Source organism: Dasypus novemcinctus, chromosome 7, assembly GCF_030445035.2.
Source record: "Dasypus novemcinctus isolate mDasNov1 chromosome 7, mDasNov1.1.hap2, whole genome shotgun sequence".
NCBI classification, from domain to species: Eukaryota; Metazoa; Chordata; class Mammalia; order Cingulata; family Dasypodidae; genus Dasypus; species Dasypus novemcinctus.
In genome coordinates this window covers 80,869,360-80,889,078 of record NC_080679.1, presented here as the reverse complement: position 1 = coordinate 80,889,078, position 19,719 = coordinate 80,869,360, and the positions used below count along the sequence as shown (strand labels likewise).

Genomic DNA, 19,719 nt, shown 5'->3' with positions numbered 1-19,719 from the left:
TTCTTTACATTTTGGCACTCAAACGTTTGGGATTGTCCGCGCGCGCGTGCGTGTGTGCGTGCGTGCGTGCGTGCGTGTGTGTGTGTGTGTGTGTAGCTGTCTTGCCGGCAGCAAGAGTCCCTCATCCCTGGCTCTGCGACTGACTTAATTCCTCACTGCAACCCAGCAGTGAGGCGTGCACCCAGCACTGTTCAGCATGGAGCTGATGGAGGTGCTAAATTCATGCACCCTGGCCAATGACTGCATCCTGCACCAGCTCTTCACCTGCGACGAGGTCAATGTTGAGGAGGTGAAGGCCGTCATGGAAGCTTGTGAGAGTGACCCTGCCCAGTGGGCAGTGTACCCAAAGTTTGATCAGTACAGGAATATTCAATCTTGTGGATCAAGGAAATGGAAAATTTAATCTGATTCTGTGTGGGGCTGAAGGACATGGCAGCAGTATCCACAATCACACCGATTTCCACTGCTTTATGAACAGATGCTACAGGGAAATCTAAAGGAGACACTATTTGCCTGGCCTGATAAAAAAATCCAATGAGATGATCAAGAAATCTGAAAGAATTTTTAGAGAAAACTAGTATACCTATGTCAATGATTCCACTGGCTTGCATTGGGTAGAGAATATCAGCCATATGGGACTTGCTGTGAGCCTTCACTTGTACAGTCCACCTTTTCATACATGCCACGCTGTTGAGCAAAGAACAGGACATAACAAAGTCACATGACAGACCATAGCAAATTTGGAATCAGGACTCCATTCACAAATTCACGTTCATTGGAGGACAACTAAGGAGCATCGAACCCCTCTAAAGTTTTACGTTATGTCTGCTGAACATTTTGCTATGGAGGGGAAAGCCTCCCATTTGTTGTCCAGTAATACTCTTATATAAGCCAATAGTTAGATCTACTCTAGGGCAGATGCTAAGTGTAAGGCATTAAGTGAGCAAATAGCATCCTGAGCTACTGCAGAATAAAAGTCTCATTAAGGGAAAAAGTCTTTGTGATCTTAAAGGCCCAATCAAGTGCTCTCCTGGTTCTGTCCTTTAATGCTGTTGGACCCATACTGGGAATGTCAGTAAGGGTTTTTATAGCTTTTGGATTCTCTTTGAGCTCCAAACTATAATTAGCAAAAAATAAAAAACAAGGAATACAGACATCAGATGCATGCCTTGCTACCTGGAGGATTAAATGTACATGTCTTTAATATATTTTGTATGTTCGTAATATTTGAGGAGAATTTTTTTTAATCTGTGGATTTTATTTTTTTCAATCATATTAATATTTTACAAATTCCTTTTCTATTAATAGGTTATTGTAGACAGAGAAATTTAAGGCATTTTGCCATTAGGTAATGAAATGCAGGGCAGGGGATTTAGAAAGTATTTCTAAATAGTACAAGTACCCAAGCCTGCAACAAACCAAAACATAAACTTATGTCTAATGTGTCCAATACAAAGTCAAAGACTCACTAGGGCCTCTGATAGAAGTACAAAGACTTTGTACTTCTACCAAAATTGCCAAATAATTTTAATAAAACTGAATTTGAACCACAACAACAAGAGCATTCAAGAGCAGTTCTAAATGAACCAAGATTGGGCAAAGAAATGGAATATCTCCTTGTTTTAGACTCTTTCGTCTATCATAGTTAGGACCCGAGGTTTCTGGGAAGCTCACCTCAATCTGTCTTCCTAATCAGAAAAAGGAGCTCTGTCCTGGAGTGAAGGGAGTAAGAGGGAACTATTCTATTTTTACCTGGTTCTTTCCCCTCTCCCTCTTCTCCTAGTGCCTGCCCACTTTGATTTCCACTTGTCTAACCCACCTACCCACAAGTAGGGGCTGCTGACAGAGCTGTAGCACTTTTGCAGACATTTTTTGGTTGCTGTTATTGGCTTTATTTCCCACCCCCACCCTCAGTCACCATCACATTGAACTTATAGCCACAGCAGTGGAAAATCAGATGATTATAAAAATGCATGCAGCAAACAAATGTGAATTGGCACATTTCTGAGGCCATTTACCCAATAAAGATGAATGAGGGCCCACTCAGCCTTATGAAAAGAAAAAGAAAGAAAAAATGGCAGGGAAAGAAAGTAATAGCATTGAACTAGTTAGTGATCATCTGTTATAAATGTAACAGTTCCTACAATGAATTTTGAAAGTGGAGTGGATATTATTAACGAGTTTTATTTTATTTGGCATCATTTACAAAATCTTAACCTAGAAACATGATATTTTTTCTTCTCTTGACTCACTCACTACACCTTGCTGTTTCACTAAGTCCTCAGAGTGTTCCAGAGGGTTTCTTATTGAGAAGAATATATGTAATATTCATTTGGCTTAGTTTAATTGGTCTTACTTCGTTGCTTTGACACTCAGTGTCCTCATCTCTGGATACTGGAAAATTGCCTTTATTGGAATCAATTCTTCTCAGGGCACCTGGTAGAAAAGCCAACTTATATTGGACATGTACTTTCTCAACCTCAGTGATTTTCATTCTACATCTCAAAGATGAGGATTGTGTTTAAAAGTACAAATGCAGGAATGTTGTTCTGTGAATTAGAACTATTATAAGGAGGTAAGAATATGATGATGCATGGGAAAATACAATTAGTGTAACAAATAATTAGAGTTAGCAGCAATATTATAATATTCTTGCATCAGTGTCGAAGAAGGTACTGTATGAATGCTAAGGGTCAGTATTGGGAAGGCATGGGATTTTTTTCTTTTGGACTAAGAAAAACATTCAAAATTTTACTGAGATGATGACTGCACAACTCTGTGATGAAAGTGAGACCTCCTGAGTGTACACTTTGGATGGATTCTGCAAGGCATGGGACTGTATAACACAGCGAACCATGTGGTAGATGAAGGACTGTGGTAATAATAGGAAGATATATGGAAAAAATACCAAATGTGAGCTATGGGCCACAGCTAGAAGTGATATTTCAAAGATGTCTTTCATAATCTGTAACAAATGTTCCACAACAATGCAAGGTATTGGTGGAGAGTGATATATGGGAATTATGGTTGTTATACATAACTTTTTGTAAGTTCACAATTTTTCTAATAGAACATGTATATATGTGTATATATATATGTGTGTGTGTGTATATATATAAAGATACTCCCCATGAAGATACCCCCATACAGCTTACATGATTGGGCAAGTAGAGACCCTACACATCTACACTCAAATTTCCTAAAATCCCAGCCAGATTATATACATTTGAGTTTGTTTTCTTTTTCCCTTGTATTTCTTATGGTGCCCAGCACATCTGACACGAAGAATTTCTCCCACATCTGTAGAACTGGGCTGGGCATAGTCAGGAAATATGGGAAGCCCAGAAAGAGATAAATTCAGAAACAGCAGCAGGCAACTATCTGGATGGTAACCGAAGGCAGCATTCCTTTCTTTCTCGTGCCAAGTCTCTTCCTCATCATTCAGGTCAGAATAGCCAAATGCAAGAGAAAGACAAAGGGGTCCTCTGAGAATAATGATGCAATATATCTATTCAAATTATTTATCCAGTTATCTTTAAAATTTGAAACTCCTGAGAGAGTACCATAATTATACTAGGAGTCATCACTTGATGACTCAAATGTATATCTTCTGACTTGCATTCTCCTCTTACTTCCTGTCCTGATGTCTTCCCTAAAGGAGAAAATTTCCAATCAGATATGTTCCTGCCATTTCAGATTCAGAAAGTCCACTTGGACTCATAGTTTGTTCTCCAAACTTTGTTCTTCCCTATCACTCCATTTTTTATAGTGTTTCCACTGTATTTTTAGTTTTCCATATTACAAATCTTGGAGTCACCTGAATTTTTCAGTTCTAATTCGTCCCTTGTAGTTATTTTGCACTAAGTTTCACATCAGTGTAATCCTTTGTTTCAGTTCTAATTCGTCCCTTGTAGTAATTTTGCACTATGTTTCACATCAGTATAATCCTTTGTTCCAGTGTCAGTGCTAGTCATCCTAGTCCCATCAAAACCTCCTAACCAGCCATCCCTCTATCATGGTCTCCCATGTTTTCAATTCATCCTGAATACTATTGAACTGATCTTATAAAACTCCACTTTTATCATGTTATAGCCTTGCTTAAAAATCCTCTCATGGTTCCCCCATCTGCATGTAAGATTATGTTAAAACTCTTCACATCATCATTTAAAGATTTTATCTGGTCCCAAGCTATGTGTACAACTTTAATTTCTTTTCCTATGCATCATAAACTATTCTTCTACACAAACTCCTCACTGTCTCATCTATCCTTCTGCTTCTTACTTGCAGGAAACATATCTATACCCATCCCCTCTATGACCAAACCCTATCCATTCCTTAGGGTACAGTGCAAATACCTCTTTCTATATGAAATTTTCTCACTCACCTTCACTCTACACTGATCTATACATTCTTCTTGTATTTGGAGAAAATTATGTACAATTTAACCAAATTCATTTTGTTGTTCATGTTGAGTGAGTGCTCTTCATGGCTCCTTCTTTTCCCATCAGAGGCCACACATCACAAGTGCCTTATAATTATTTTTAGTTACCTTTCCCGTATTCTTCCCTATTCCACCGATTCATCTTCCCTTTTGGAAACTCTATTTCATCTGATCTCTGCAATTTAATTGTATCAGCTCATACTTCAGCTTATCCCCTTTTATACTGCATGCTACTGGGTATTCTGCCTGACTTTGGATTGGGCTCTGCCCTGCCTAACTCCTCCCCACCCTCATGACCCACCTACCATCTTCTTCACTAGACAAATCAATGGCCATTGGTGCTTGCCTGTCCAGGGGAGGCATCAAGCCCATGGTCAACTCTAACCAGACTAGAAATTGCAGAAGGGATGAGAATAGGTCTGAGAGCACTTGAATTGCTGAAACGTCATAGTCCTATTCTAGGAGTACAGTATGAGCTAAAAATGGTTATTGACTCACCAGGGCCTGTGATAGAGACTTGGTTCCTATGGATACAATTCTACCACCCCACCCCTTTTCATAAATAGACCCCTTAAGTTTTTAAATGGCATTTTATTTTTCCTTCCCTGAAAGTAAATCTAAATGGAAATATGTTAACTAGAGATAAGCCAGTTTCTTAACTAAAACAAACCAAAATGTGTTCTCTATGCTTTGAAACAAAATTCCTATGGCAAACAGGTATTGGATTTTACCTCTCAGAGCCTTTTCTGGAAGGTAAATCAAGAAGATAAATCATCCCAAGACTATAAATGAGAAAAGTGGTCTCAGTGTTTTATTCAGTCAGCCCTACCAGGGAACTCAGAATATAGTTGCCCCACTGTTTCTCTTGCCAACTTGTCTCTCCTAGAAATGGTATATTAGCTTTATATGCATACCCAAACATATACCTAGAAGAGCAGAAAGTGTGTGTTTGTATATGTGTGTGCACATATATGCATGTGTTTGCATAAAAGAGAGGGTTAAATAGCCACTTTATTTGTAATTGCTACTGACTTTGAAAGGATTTGAGTCTAGTTAGTCAGTATTACTCTTACCCTAAAAACTACTTCTGGTCTTTATTGTTCATGTTGAGTGAGTGCTCTTAGTAACTCCTTCTTTACCCATCAAAGACCACACATCACAAGTGCCTTATAATTATTTTTAGTGACCTTCCCCATATTCTTCCCTATTCCACCAATATCTCTTCCCTTTTGGAAACTCTACATCTTCATTGCTTTCCCTATAGGCCCATTGCTCTTTACAGTCCAATCACCTAATTTATATTTTAGCCTATGCAAGCAGCACAGAGAATTATGCTTTTCCATCCAGGGTGTAAAGGAGATCTGTGAGGAAGAAACACGCATACACACATCAGCTGCTTCTAGCGCATTCATTCAATAAGCTTTTTTGAATGCCTACTATGTGCCATGCACACATTGAATGCATAGTGTTAAACAAAACAGACTGACCTCTGCCCTTTTTTGCTGAAGATTCCGTTCATGAAGCATCCTACTTTCATCGCACTCAGAGTTCAATAGTGCAGTTGAACAGGACCATCTAAGACTTACCAGGTGAAGTTAAATGGTTATTCGGCAATAACCCTGCAGCTTCTGCTTCCCAGGAAACATTAATGGTGTAACCCAGGAAGTATGATGGCACTGCACAAAGGGGCATCTGTTTTCAACTCTAACCCTGACAAAGAAGCAATTCTTCCTGCCAAAGGGAGTAGAATAAATCCCTTCCCTTTGCCCCAGCACACTGATCCTACAGAGAATACTGAATGCTCACAATAGACAGAAGGCTGCAGGGTCAACCAAACCACCAGGAGCCACACAGGGGTTAACAAGGAGAGCAGGAAGCCAACATTTTGCTGAGCATATTGTGTGTGGGGATGGAGGGCAAAACCTTGAAGCCTTTGATAGAGGCTGCACACAGCACAATCTCAGCGGCCAAGAGTGACTTAATCTACCAACGGCAAAGGCGTGCAGGAACAAGGAAGCAGCCAATTGCAGAACAGACAACCTGAGAAAGAGAGGCCAGAAGACAGTGAAGAGGATCAGCAGAGCCAAGGCCAGACAAGCCTGTTCTTGTTTGAGCAGTGTGGAGTTGTGGATAGATCTAGGATTGAATTCTAGCTCTGCCATGCTCCCGCTGGGACATTATGTAAGTCTCACTGAACCTCTCGGAAGCTTAGTTTTCTTGTCTGTAGAGCAAGCTTACAAGATTGTGAGAGTTAGAGAAAATGAATGTAAAGTAGGCTTTTAATAAATGGCAGTTACTTTTTTTCTGAATTGTGTGTTAGTCATTACAGATGAATCCCTTGATAGTCTTCTTAAAGTTCCAACATGTCTATTGCTGTCAAGAATCTGTAGTCAGCTCAGGATGCCTGCCTTACAGACAACTTGCCAAGGGGTTTTTTCCTGTCTGGATGTGGTTCACCTTACTGCATATTAGTTACAGATTTTTCTGTCTCTCACATCTCCTACCTTCTGTCCGCCTCCATCACAGAAGTTCCTTGGGTTGAGACGTGTGCCTCATTCATCTTTGTCACCAATGACTATCATAACTTTTTTTAAAAAAGATTTATTTATTTATTTATTTCTCTCCCCTTCCCTCTCACCCTGGTTGTCTGTTCTCTGTGTCTATTTGCTGCGTCTTCTTCTTTGTCCGCTTCTGTTGTTGTCAGTGGCACGGGAATCTGTGTTTCTTTTTGTTACGTCATCTTGTTGTGTCAGCTCTCCGTGTGGGCAGTGCCATTCTTAGGCAGGCTGCACTTTCTGTCATGCTGGGTGGCTCTCCTTATCGGGCACACTCCTTGCACGTGGGGCTCCCCTACGCGGGGGACACCGCTGCATGGCATGGCACTCCTTGCGCGCATCAGCACTGCACATGGGCCAGCTCCACACGGGTCAAGGTGGCCCGGGGTTTAAACCGCGGACCTCCTATGTGGTAGACAGATGCCCTAACCACTGGGCCAAGTCCACTTCCCTCATAGCTTTTAATATGTGGTAAGTACTCAATAAATATTTAATGCTATGCATGCTTCTCCTTCATTACTTTGTGGTACATTTTCATACATTTTTTGGCTCGAAAACTCTAAGAATAGAGAAGAATTTTACATGTGTATGTGTGTATGCACACACGCATATATTTATGCCCATGTGTGAGTGTGTGTGTGTGTGTGTGTGTGTGTGTGTAGAAAATAAAAAATGACCTCACCTTCATTAAGAGCTGGGAGTCTGCACATGCTCAGCATGTATACAAAACACCTTTCCTATTCAATGAAAGAAATATCTATAAATGAGACTTTTAAAATGGGGTTTTATTTTGTGAGATATGAATACAATTAAGCATTTTTTTCTCTTCAATTTTTTCATTAATATGGAGACCTTGACTATGTCATTTAACTAATCTGTGTTCATCTCTGTGTCTTTCTGAACACTAGAGGAACAAATGAGTTCACAGATGGACTTAGATGAGATAAAAGTGCCTGAAAAAGAACTTTTTAGGAGTAGATTTCCATAACTTGTTGAGCTGCCTTTTACTGTTCTTTCATTTTTGTGAATTTGAAATAAAGTTTAAAGAAGTTTAGATAAAGTAAATGCTAATAATATTAGGAGAATATGCCTCTCTAATGCTTCAAAAATAAAATGTTATCATTTAATTTGGGTGGCTATTGCTTACTTTTGTCCTGAAAAGTATTTAACAAAAGAAGGTCTAAAGAGATCAGTATTCAAAACAGCAGGTAGTTGCCTAATTGAGGCCAATGGGGACATTAACTATTGTGCCTCATTTCCTATTCATTGTTGCTATTTTTTCTTCAAGTTCACCTATAGAGTTTTTCAAACTCTAAAAATTCTATGACCTCTTTTGTTAAAACCCTAAATTGCCTGTGATGATCTCACTGTTAATTATTTTTTAATAAGTAGCTTCACTCTAAGCACTCCAGAACCTGTTTGAACTGCCAACTTTTAAAGAAAGAAAGTGCAAAAGAGCAGCACTATCTCCCTGGAATCATGAAATTATCAAGTCTGTGAACTGAAAGGGCTTTAACAGCCAACAGACTCACCTTTCCTCCCATACTTCAATATCCTTAGCAGTGTAATTTGTAGGTGATGCTCCAGGCTCAGCCTCCTAATAGACATCCCCATTTGCTAAGCAGTGCCTGCATCTTGTATTGAGGGTCTCTGCTTGGGTTTTCTTGAAACCACAAGAATGAAAGAATCAAAAGCTGTGTCCCACCATTGTCCTGGCTTGGTGGGAGATTACCAGTTGGATCCATGTGGTCCCTCCTTGACCAGTTTATTACCACTCCCAACAATTAGAGTCTTACCATATGTTCTAGTGGTTCATGAGTGATTATCCTGGGCTGTTGAAATGGAACCATCTACACATGGTAGATCTGTGGGATTGGTGGGCAAGAATGGAACATTCTGAAAGGGCAGCAGAATGGTGGTTAAGAGTGTTGCCTCTAAAGTCATCTAAAGTGACCTCTAAAGTCAGGTTGACTAGTTTGTCAACCTGGCTTTAGCACTTATTATTTGTGTGATCCTGGACTTGTCACATTTATGCCTCTGTTCCCCTTCTATAAAATGGAAATAATAATACTACCTGTTATAGGATTGCTATGAAGATTAAATGAGTGCATAAAAATATCACATTTAGACTGCCTGGCATTTAAGATATATGCAATAATAATACTAACAATTATCATTAGCTTCTTCAAATGTAACTGAGAAGACCAAACTGTCTAGCTCCTTATTACCAACTCTAACTCTGTTGGTCACCTGTGGTGCTGGCGTTCAGGCTGAATTCTGAGGTTTCACCTTTTGAAATCTATTCCAGTCTTTCTGCTCCTTCCCTTTCTTAGCCCCAGAATAAGTGACCCTAGGGAGCTGAAAGCTTACTTGGCAGGTCTTCATCAGAATTTTCTTTCTTCTGCCCAGATCAACTGTTCATTTGCTTTTAGTCTTCTTTTTTATTTTAAATAGCTTAACACTTTGTTATTTTTGACTCATGAGTTCTATAATGGCACTTTCCTATCCCTCTTACCACAGGTAACTACCAACCAAAGCAGTAATTAGTGCTTCTGTCCAGTTGTCTGAGGAGGATGTAGTAGAATTAATTAATGACTTCTATGAGTGAAAGAGGCAAAAGGAATTAATATTCTTTGAATATTATTCTATATTAGAGTTGCAACTGTGCTTCTTATCTAGAGATTTGTACTAAAATCTTATTCAAACTTACTTAATCTTGAAAAAAAATACCATACTCAATGGTATATACAAATCCCATTTTGAACACTGACAAAAATTATTGGCTATACATGCCTTTAAGATTAACAATAAGACTACTTACCTCCGTAATCTAGAAACTCAAAGCAGAATTTAAGCCTAAGGCAGACAGATACATATTGCAAGGCCAAAAATATAACTCAGGAGATCAGAAATTGTAGATTCAATGGAAGAATGTGAGGATTCAAGAATTAAGAAAAAAGTAAGAACTGAAGCAACATCCCATGCATTTGAACTGACCAAATCACTGCCATTTGTTTCTCAGCCTCAAATAACACCAACTAAATTTTATTATGCAGTCTTAAAAATAATGATTTTGAACTTCAAAATCAACGTATTGTGGCATATATACATACATATATATATATATATATAGCGAGAGAGAGAGAAATTAAGGAATCACATGGAAATAAAAAACCACTAGCAAGAGAGCTCAGAAAAGATATTTTGGGATTGTTCATTTTATTTTTGGATAAGAACATGAGAACACATTTAAAATTGTTTATTGACAGTTGGAAAAATCATCTTTCCTATTTTTTTCTGTATGGTACAGATGGTAGGTTATCTTCTTCTAAATTCATTTCTCAGTTATACATATGTATAATTAACCTGTGTAAATTACAAGTTTTTTGTGTGATTTATTAAATTCTGTCAAAGCTGTTCTTAGGACTGATTTTATATTGTTTAGTCCTTGTCAAGATTGACAATATAGATCTCTGCATTAGTCATTCCAAAAGACACTTAAAGATTTGAGTAAATGTCAACAAACCAATGAAAATGCCTAAGTGTATAAATACCCATGCTCACACACCACTAGTGTTTTCATTCATATAAATACAGTGCTTCACTTTCAAGGAGCCGACATATTCCCTATATTGGGCCAGCCACCCTGGGGCTTCTCTCCTAATAACAAATCCAGTGAGTCTCATTGTCAGCTGAGGTATTAGTCTTGTGGACTCAGGTAACCTTCTTGTTCCCACTGTTTTCATCCTCACGGGCATCCTCCAGATCTATAGGAGGGCAGAATGTTGAGTTTTCTAAGGCCAGTAAAGATCTTTAAACTGACAGCCACATAGTAATCTTCTTCCTGTTTATTCTAATTGTACCTTGTCTATTCTAATGTTTCCCTCACACACTTCCCATGTTCTAGCAGAGCCCAGCTTCTCTTGGGGAAGGTATTAGCCATTCTTAGGATCTCCCTGTGGTTCAGCACCTGGATCCAATCATGCCATGGACCTCTGGAGACTTTAAGACAAAGAGCAAAAGCAATCAAAGTAACCACAACAAAGATAAGCATAAAATTCATTGTTGAATAGAGAAATTTATCAGGGTAAAACTTTTTCTTTTACAGTTCCACTTAATAGAGTTGAATTTTCTTGTGAAATTTAACAATTTTTTCAGTCCTCTTCTATACATATTTTCTTCAAAAGTCTAAGGAATCTGAATTTAAATACTATGATATCAAGGAAAAAATGTATTTCAGTGTATTGTGCTTCAAGCATGTAATTGGAAAGAAAATGACATCAAAAATGAGAGTAATGACAAGTCATTCAGGCATTGTGAGTGGCATATTTGAAATTTGTGACATACTGCATTAGCCATCCTATAGCTTATTGTTAGCTCAGCAAAGGAAAAACTGATTATTGTGTTATAATCTGTATGGAATTTGACCACATTCACTAATAACTACTCAATTTTGGCACATCTCTAAGAGATTTAGCTTCTGATTTTGGAGAGGGATGGAAGCATAACAGGATTATTAGGGAAAGTTAGGTATTCAACAAATATTTACATAGAATCTGTATTTGTTAATACAGAGCTGGTGCAGGAGATAGTACAATGAACAAGATAGAATTTATTATCTAGTGAGGGAGATAGATAAGGAAAGAAGCAAGTCAGAGAGTGTGAAAAAGGGCTGTGATTAAAAAGAAATTAACTGTTTAGAGGGTGGCATTGTTCTCTGAGATAGAAAAAATTAAGAGAATTATGCACTGCATGGTGGGGAGTGGAAGAGGATGTGCTTGGTTTAGTACATGTTCCTTTGAGATACCTATGGATTATCTAAAGGAAGGTGGACAGTAGACTTTATAAATTCTAGGGTCAGGAGAAATATTTAGGCTGGAGAATGAGACCTAGGGAATTCTTACCTTTTGGTCTTTGAATCTGCACAAGTGTCTGAGATCACCATAGGAGAGTGCAGAGAGACAAAAGTAGAGAGCCCAGTGAAAACCCCTCAAGATTACTAATTTTTAAGGGGTGGTTTGGAGAAAGGAACTTGCGCAGGAGACTGAAAAGGGAAAGGGTCAATATCAATGCTCAAAGCTATATACCAGCATGTGGGCTTTCTTGATGAATTATGTTGTCATATATTACCAAGGCCAATATTTAAGAAAGACCATCTGCTTGGAATTCAGATAAAACTTGATCAGTTAAGTTTCTACTGTAAACATATATGACATTGAATTTGGATAAATGTCTCAAAATTCATTACCAGGAGTTATAACAAAGGAATAAGGAAAAAGGGTCAAAGGTTTTTTTTATTCCTTGATCATGAATATTAGCTGATCTTTAGTGTTAATCAGAATGGATGTTCTTCTCAATGACCACTCATAAGTTGTTTGGGGGTGACATATTAGCCACAGAATAAAACCAGCTTTGAGATTCAACTTTAAATAAAAAGTGAAATGTTTGTAGACTACATAGAAAAGTGCAGAAATCCTACCCACTGGTCTCAGGTTGAAGGAATAAAATGATCCCAGTACCCAGCAGCCCCCTTTAGGACCCTCCCAGCCACTTAGCCCCAGTTGTTACAACTCTCATGACTAATACCACTATGTACTGGTTTTATTTGTTTTTGAACTTGCAAAATGGAATCATTCCCTGTGTGCTTCTAGGCATCTAGCTTCTTTAGTAATTATTATGTTTGTACAATTTACTCATGCTGTTGTATGTAGCAATAATTACATTTTCATTGTTGTGTAGTATACCATTATATGTTACACTTACATGCCTTATTTTATATTTCCATTCAACAGTTAGTGGACTTTTGAGTTGTTTCTAGTTTGGGGCTAACATAAATAATGCTGCTAGGAACATTCTTGTATATGTTCTTTGATTAATTTATGTATGGATTTCTGCTAAGAACATTCCTGGGAGAATTTCTTGGTCCAAGGATATAATTACGTTTGGCTTTAGTAGGTTCTGCCAAAGAGTTTTCCAAAGTACTTATACCAGTTTACCCTCCTACCAATAGCCTGTGAGAGTTTCAATTGCTCCACATTCTTGCTACTTAGTATTGTCATTTTCTTTGGCAATTCTTTTTTGTGTGTAATGGTATCTTGCAGTTTTAATTTGCATTTTCATGCTATCTACTTTTTCATATATATATTTAGATAACATCTTTTGTGAAGTTCCTGTTCAATTCCTGTTTAATTCCAATTAGTAGAACTCTTTTATTTTTTTATTGAAATCTTCCTAACATTAATGTTCAGGACATTTACCAATAAACATCAGTTTAAATCAATGTGATATATTTTTAATAGTGATCAATATAAAAACAGTTAAGTGTACATTTTATTAGTTTTAACCTGATATATTTCCCTCAGATTATTTGCTAAAGTGTTTTGATCATACATGTGTGCACTTTTCTCTGCCCACTCCTTAGAGGATCAGCTCACAGTCTCTATTCATTTGTCACAACCCAAAACCAGTGGGGAGAGTCAGGGAGGCCACCCAACATTAAGAAGAAATTTACAACAGAAAGTGCTGTCATAAGCAGAAGGCTCTACTCTGAAGTTTCCTATTATTTGCACATATAATAACTATTTGTTGAGTACCTACTATGTGCCTGCAACTACTGTAGGTTCTAGAGATAAGTCTTATCTAGAGATAAGGTTGTGAACAGACAGAAAAGGACTCTGCATTTGTGAGGCTTCCATTCTCATTGAGGGAAACAATATATGCACTTACTATATGCAACTAAAAACTTAAAGTTATAAGAAAAAATATCAAGTGTGACAAGTGCTGTTGGGAAAATAATATAGAGTGCTATTATTGTACTTAGGGTGGAGGTCTTCTTTAAATTGGATGGACAAGACGGCCTGTCCCAAAGGCAGGTTAAAACTGAGATTTGAAAATTTAGAATGAGCTGACAATGTGAAGATCTAGGGAAAGAGCATACAAGGCAAAGGGAAAATATATATCATGGAAAGGCTCTGAGATGAAAACAAGCTTCATGTGTTCAAGAAAGAGCAAGCTCATTGCACTTGGGGTGTACTGAGCATGACAATAGAGTGGTAGAAGATGAAGTAGAGCAGAGAAGCAGGCTTTTAAAGTTAGAGTAAATCGTTTGGGTTTTATTCCAGAAGAAAGTGTTTTTTTGAGGGTTTGACCAGAGGAGAGAGCTGATTGCTGTGTAGAGAATAGACCAAGGGATAGATATAGATAAAGGAATAGGTTTTGCATTGTTTTATGTAGGAGAGGATGGTGACTTGAACTAGGATAGTAACAGTGCAGATGGACAGAAGTGGAAAAATTCTGGGTCATGTAAAAAGATCGCTTTTCTCTGTGTAGACATTATGAGAAAGGATGTGTAGAACAAAGGAGAACAGTTGCACTTGTGGAAGCAAAACATGATGGTAATATTGGAATTGGGTGCTAACAGTAGAGATGAGAAGTGAAATGATTGGGAATATATTTTAGAGGTTGTGGTAGATTGAATTATGTACTCCAAAAAGCACAGTCCTTAATCTGCATGCCTGTGGGTATAAACCCATTGTAAATAGGATCTTTTGAAGATGTTATTTTAGTTAAGGTATAACCCAACTGAAGGAGGTTGGGCCCTAATGCAGATTACTGGAATCCTTTAGAAGCAGAAGAAATTCAGACATAGTGAGAGAAAGCCACAGGGAAGAGTTGGAAGTCAGAAATCCACAGAACCGAGATGAGATAGGAGAGGACATCACCTTATGATGGGAAAGCCAAGAAATCCTAAGGCCAGCCAGAACACTATCAACCCTTTGAACAAACCAAGCCTTCTAACCAGTGCCTTAATTTGGACTTTTGCTCTTTGAAACTATGAGCCAATAAATTCCCATTTTTTAAGCCAACCCATTGCATGGCATTTGTTATAGCAGCAAGGAAACTTAGACATAGATACAATCAACAACATTTTGTTTAGAAAATAGGAGTCAAAGATAATTCTTTAATTTTTTACCTGAGTAACAAAGGGAATTATGAGGACCTTTACTGAAATCAAAGCATATAGGAGGATCAGGTGTGGAGGAAAATGATAAGGGGAAAAAAATCAGCTGTTGGACAACATCTAGAGAGAGGAGTCTGAGTTATATGTGGAGGTCAGGAAAATGTGGATTTAGGGGTCATCAGCATATAAATGGTATAAATCATGAGGTTGGTTGATTTTACCTCAGAGAATATGTAGATAAAGAAGTAAAAGAAGTCCAGGTGTCCTATGACACTCCTTTCCTTTATAGGCTAAATGGAGGAGGGTGATCTTGTGAAGAAGGCTAAGACAGAGCAGCCCTTGATGTCAAACGAAACAAGAGTGTGTGGGGCTTCAAGTGTGAGAGCTTGACTAACACTGTCATTTCTGCTGGGAGTATAAAATGAAAACAAAGACATTTTCTGGATGTCATTGGTGGCCTGGACAATGGGATGGTGAGGACAGAAAACTGACTCGAGTACGTAGAGGAGAATATGAGGAGGGAAGGACATGGAGATTGTAACTGCACTCAGATCTTTTGAATAGTTGACTGTGAAGGGAAGCAGACAAATGAGATGAAAGCTGGAAGATCTGGAATCAAGGAAGAGTTTCCTTAAAGGTAGAAGCTACCAGAGTATGTTAGATATGGGTGGAAATATCTCCATAAAGGAAAAACATTGATGATTTAGTACAGGGGAAGTTTAATTTTAGGATTTATACAGGGGAAGTAAAAAATTAGAGGCAATTGGATCCAATATTCTAGTTGAGAGAATCTCCTGTGACAGAGCCAGCTTATCACTAACAAAGTGCCCGCCTCTTCCTAAGTAATCCTTCAGAGACTTCACATTGGTAGCTTGAAATTAGAATTTACACCATGGCAATCAGCAAATGCTTCTAATCCGGGCTTTGTTTTTTTGAACATGTACCAGCACATCACTCACAAAGTATAGAATAAGTACTTACAATGTCATTGTAGAAAGATAAGGCATTTCCTGCCTGACGATATCTATTTACTTCTATGAAGTATGAAGCAAGGTAATCAATAGAGAGTGATGTATAGGAGATTTGAGGAATTTTAAATAAAATCTGGACAACTGCTATAATTGGATGCTATATAGATTCATGTATCTGGTAGGAGTTTGAACAAAATGATCCCAAAATTCCTACCTATATGGTAGGAATTCCTACCTATAAGAATATATGGTTATAAAGGTGATTCCTATGGAACAGCAAATTTTAGTCACATTTTGACGTTTTTAACTAGTTTTCCAAATTTTCTCCAAGAGTTGTAAATATAAATATAAGAAGCACTTCCCATTTTTCTTATTTCTGTTATTTTTTTATCACTCCTTTTCAATTGCTCATTAAGTTTCGATTTGAGAAGTCTATAATTCTATGATTCAGATCTTGATTACAATTTGGAAAAACCAAAGATCCAATCAGAGTTGGAGACGAGGTGCAAAACTTGTATAAAAGCTTTAATTAGAAAATCACTTTGGTTCCATGTTTTTTAGTTTGTTTGTAATTTACTCCTTTTTAAAAAAAAAACAACTTTGGCTTTTGGCAACAGTTACTCTTTTATACTTCTTTGACTTTACATTGCAATGGAACTTTTACAGTGTAATTTGATATATAAAATTAGACCAAAACCTTTTGGCAAGTGACTAATCAGTTGAAAAATTCAATATCTAAGTCTTACAACCAGAAAGCATTGAACTTCAACCAAAATAATCCATAAACAAAACTAAGCATTGACACTATTCATATAGAAATTTTCTTCTACCACTTTGTGGAATACTTATTTTGCCTATTATTTCTTCAGCACTCTCTAGATGACCTTGTATCCTCAGATATTTTTATGAATTGTATAGGTGTCAGCAAAAAGAATGTAAAGCAAGGCATTATTTTCAGTGGATTGTGGATGGTAGATGTAAAAACAATCCAGCTGTGCTCCCTTCTTTCTCCTTCCCTGGCCTATGGTGAAGTCAGAAAAAACGTTAGTGAAAATATCATTTCAACCACTGCAGTTGTAAAGTATTTCTGTACTCTCATTTGAATTGCTTAGTTGAGGGTTCTTTTGCATGGAGACCCTGATGCAGTTGATCGTTCTACCAGTTCACCTATACTTGAGACTTACAGGGCACTTCAGAGAGAATTATCTCCCTTAATCCTAGCATAGAGAAAAAATTCCACTGCTACCCTAAAACCAGAGCTCTAGCTGTGCCTGCTAGTTAATGTCGACTGGTGGTGATAGTTCCCACAATTTCAGAGATGAGTGGTGCCCAGTTCCATTTTTATCCCCCTTGCAAGAGGTCCATTTGTCTTGGCCCATGTCTGCTCTTCCAGAAGAAGGTTATTTTATGGAAAAAGCCTTGGCATGCAACTGTTCTCCATATCACTGGCTCGACTCCAGGTAGAAGGGCTGTCTATTTGTAAACTCAGCGACATTTCATAAACATTACGATGCTCTTTGGCAGGAAAAATTTGAAGTTTATGCAGCATGTTCAGGGAAAGGATTTTGTCACTTGAGAATTTAGAGCTTTCTCTTTTTATAGCTGTTCCTAAATCATAATAAAGATGCAAACCTTAGAAGTTATTACAGGAAGCTGCCTCTGGTTGCTGTTTTGTACTCCCTCCTGCTTGTGTGGTTCTCCACTTTAGAGAAATACAATAGTGATTGGCCCTGTGATGGGGACCTGATGTGTGTTTGAAGGAATATAATCCAAAGAAACAGTCTGGTATATCAGGGAAGGATTTTAGTGCAGTTAAGTCAAGTGATATTCAATAGAAGGAGAAAGCTTGCTGTTCTGTAAGATTGCAAAGGTATCTTGCAAGATTCTATTATTGAAATTTGACTTTTCAAATCTCAGGGACCTGAGTACTTTCCCTACTCTGATTGCTTACATACTATTACTAGAATGATTTGCTGAGGGATTGTGTGAATTAATATCCATGAAGAATCTTTCAAAATATTAATTTGAGGATGTGGACCCTCTTTTCAATCTGCATGTCAGTCTCATTGTGGTGAGAAGGTGTTGGCTACACCCCTGAAAGCAGACTTCTAAGTGACACCCTTATTTTATTGAATTCAGGATATGCTGATGCTGACATTTGCGTGAACTTATCAGAAGTCTTCACGTAGCTGCAGCAGGACCGGAAACATGGCTGACAGTAATTGTATGATGCCTTGTATTATAAGATAAACCTTGTTTCAGAAAGGTTAAAAAGTGAAAACGATGAAATAAGGTAATGAGGGAAAATCTCCTGTACTGCCCCGTTACATTTACGAATTTGATAAATAGCCTTTGAAGAATTGTTCCTGATAGTTTTTCATTACTAATGCAATTTGTAGTTGTCAGATGTGTGTTTGATCAACTGAAACGAAAAGGGAGAAGGCTACACTATAATCTATAAATTTTCTCTTCATGCAGTGGATCCTAAATCCTTAGTGTCCAGATGGACATTCACCACCTCAGACTACAAAAGAAATTAATTGATTAAGTGGGGAAATATTCCTTTAAATCTGGGAAGCAAGGTTGTCACACTCTTATCCCTCAATTACAATGTGTGAAATCTTGTCTTTTATTGAAAATGCTTTAATGCTTTTTGTGTCTCACTTGACTCCAAAGCAACTTATCTAATATACAATGGCAGGTGCTTAACTGTGGCTTGAGTTACTCTGGGAAAGCCCCTTGTGGAGCACCATTAATTCTATCTCCAGGAGAACCAAGCTGTAAAGTTTGATTTCTTCAAACTGATGAAAGCTGTGTTTGCTTGGAACGCCATCCATCCCATTCAAGAGCTTCTAGGCTCTGTGATGCTTACTAGAGCAGGATTTCTCAACCTCACTACTACTGACATTCTGTTGAAAGAAGTTATCCTGTACATTATGGGATGTTTAGCAGCATTCCTAACCACCAGATGCCAGAAGCAACCCCTCCCGGTCATGATAATCAAAAATGTTTCCAGACATTGGCAAATGATCCCCTAGAGCACAAAATTGCCCCAGTTGAGACCAATTCCAGAAGGCTCTTTCCAAGCTAAAAATGCACTGAGAAGACAAGGATCAGAAGCTGCAAGAATTAATTCTCATCCAGGTGATTATGATTATCAAGTGTGAAGGCAAAGGATGAATTTACCATGGGTTATATAAAAGTAGTAAGGGGGAGAGCAGATGTGGCTCAAGCAGTTGAGCACCTGCTTCCCACACAGGAGGTCCCAGATTGCATCCTAAAAACAAACAAACAAATGAATCAACCAACTCAAGGGAGCAGATGTGGCTCAGTGGTTGAGCATCATCTTCCCACATACAATGTCTGGGGTTCAATTCCCAGGCCTGGTACCTCAAAAAAAGAAAAGGAAAAAAAGGCAGTAAGCAGATATTGTCAGGTTCTGGAATCAGTATCACAACATGAAGCTACACTATGAGATAATTTAGGGTCAGTGGTGGGTTTGACACCTGAGAGGACTGCATATACCTCCCTCCCTCTTACACATTTTTCCATAAGGAACAAAACAGAACTTTCAGAAGTGTGAAGGAACTGCCAAAAGCACATAAAATCAAATTTCTTCATTGTAGATTGTGTTATGGCCTCATAATTTTTTCAGAGGCTGTAAAAACTGCCAGTTTTTCAAGATAGAAAATTAAAACAAGAAAACCAATGAATTCTGTAGAGTAATTCAAATGTAGAAGTTATAATAAAAACACTATCTCCTTACCCCACGAGTCATTTGCCCGTCCACAT

At 37.9% G+C, this 19,719-nt stretch overlaps 1 protein-coding gene and 1 pseudogene across 5 annotated transcripts in view; both read left to right on the top strand.

Annotated features, from left to right (window-relative positions):
- The window catches only part of B3GALT1 (beta-1,3-galactosyltransferase 1), a 617,370-nt gene that overhangs the window by 345,476 nt on the left and 252,175 nt on the right, over positions 1 to 19,719 (top strand). The window lies entirely within an intron of this gene.
- LOC101438618 (cysteine dioxygenase type 1 pseudogene) lies at positions 197 to 790 on the top strand (annotated as a pseudogene).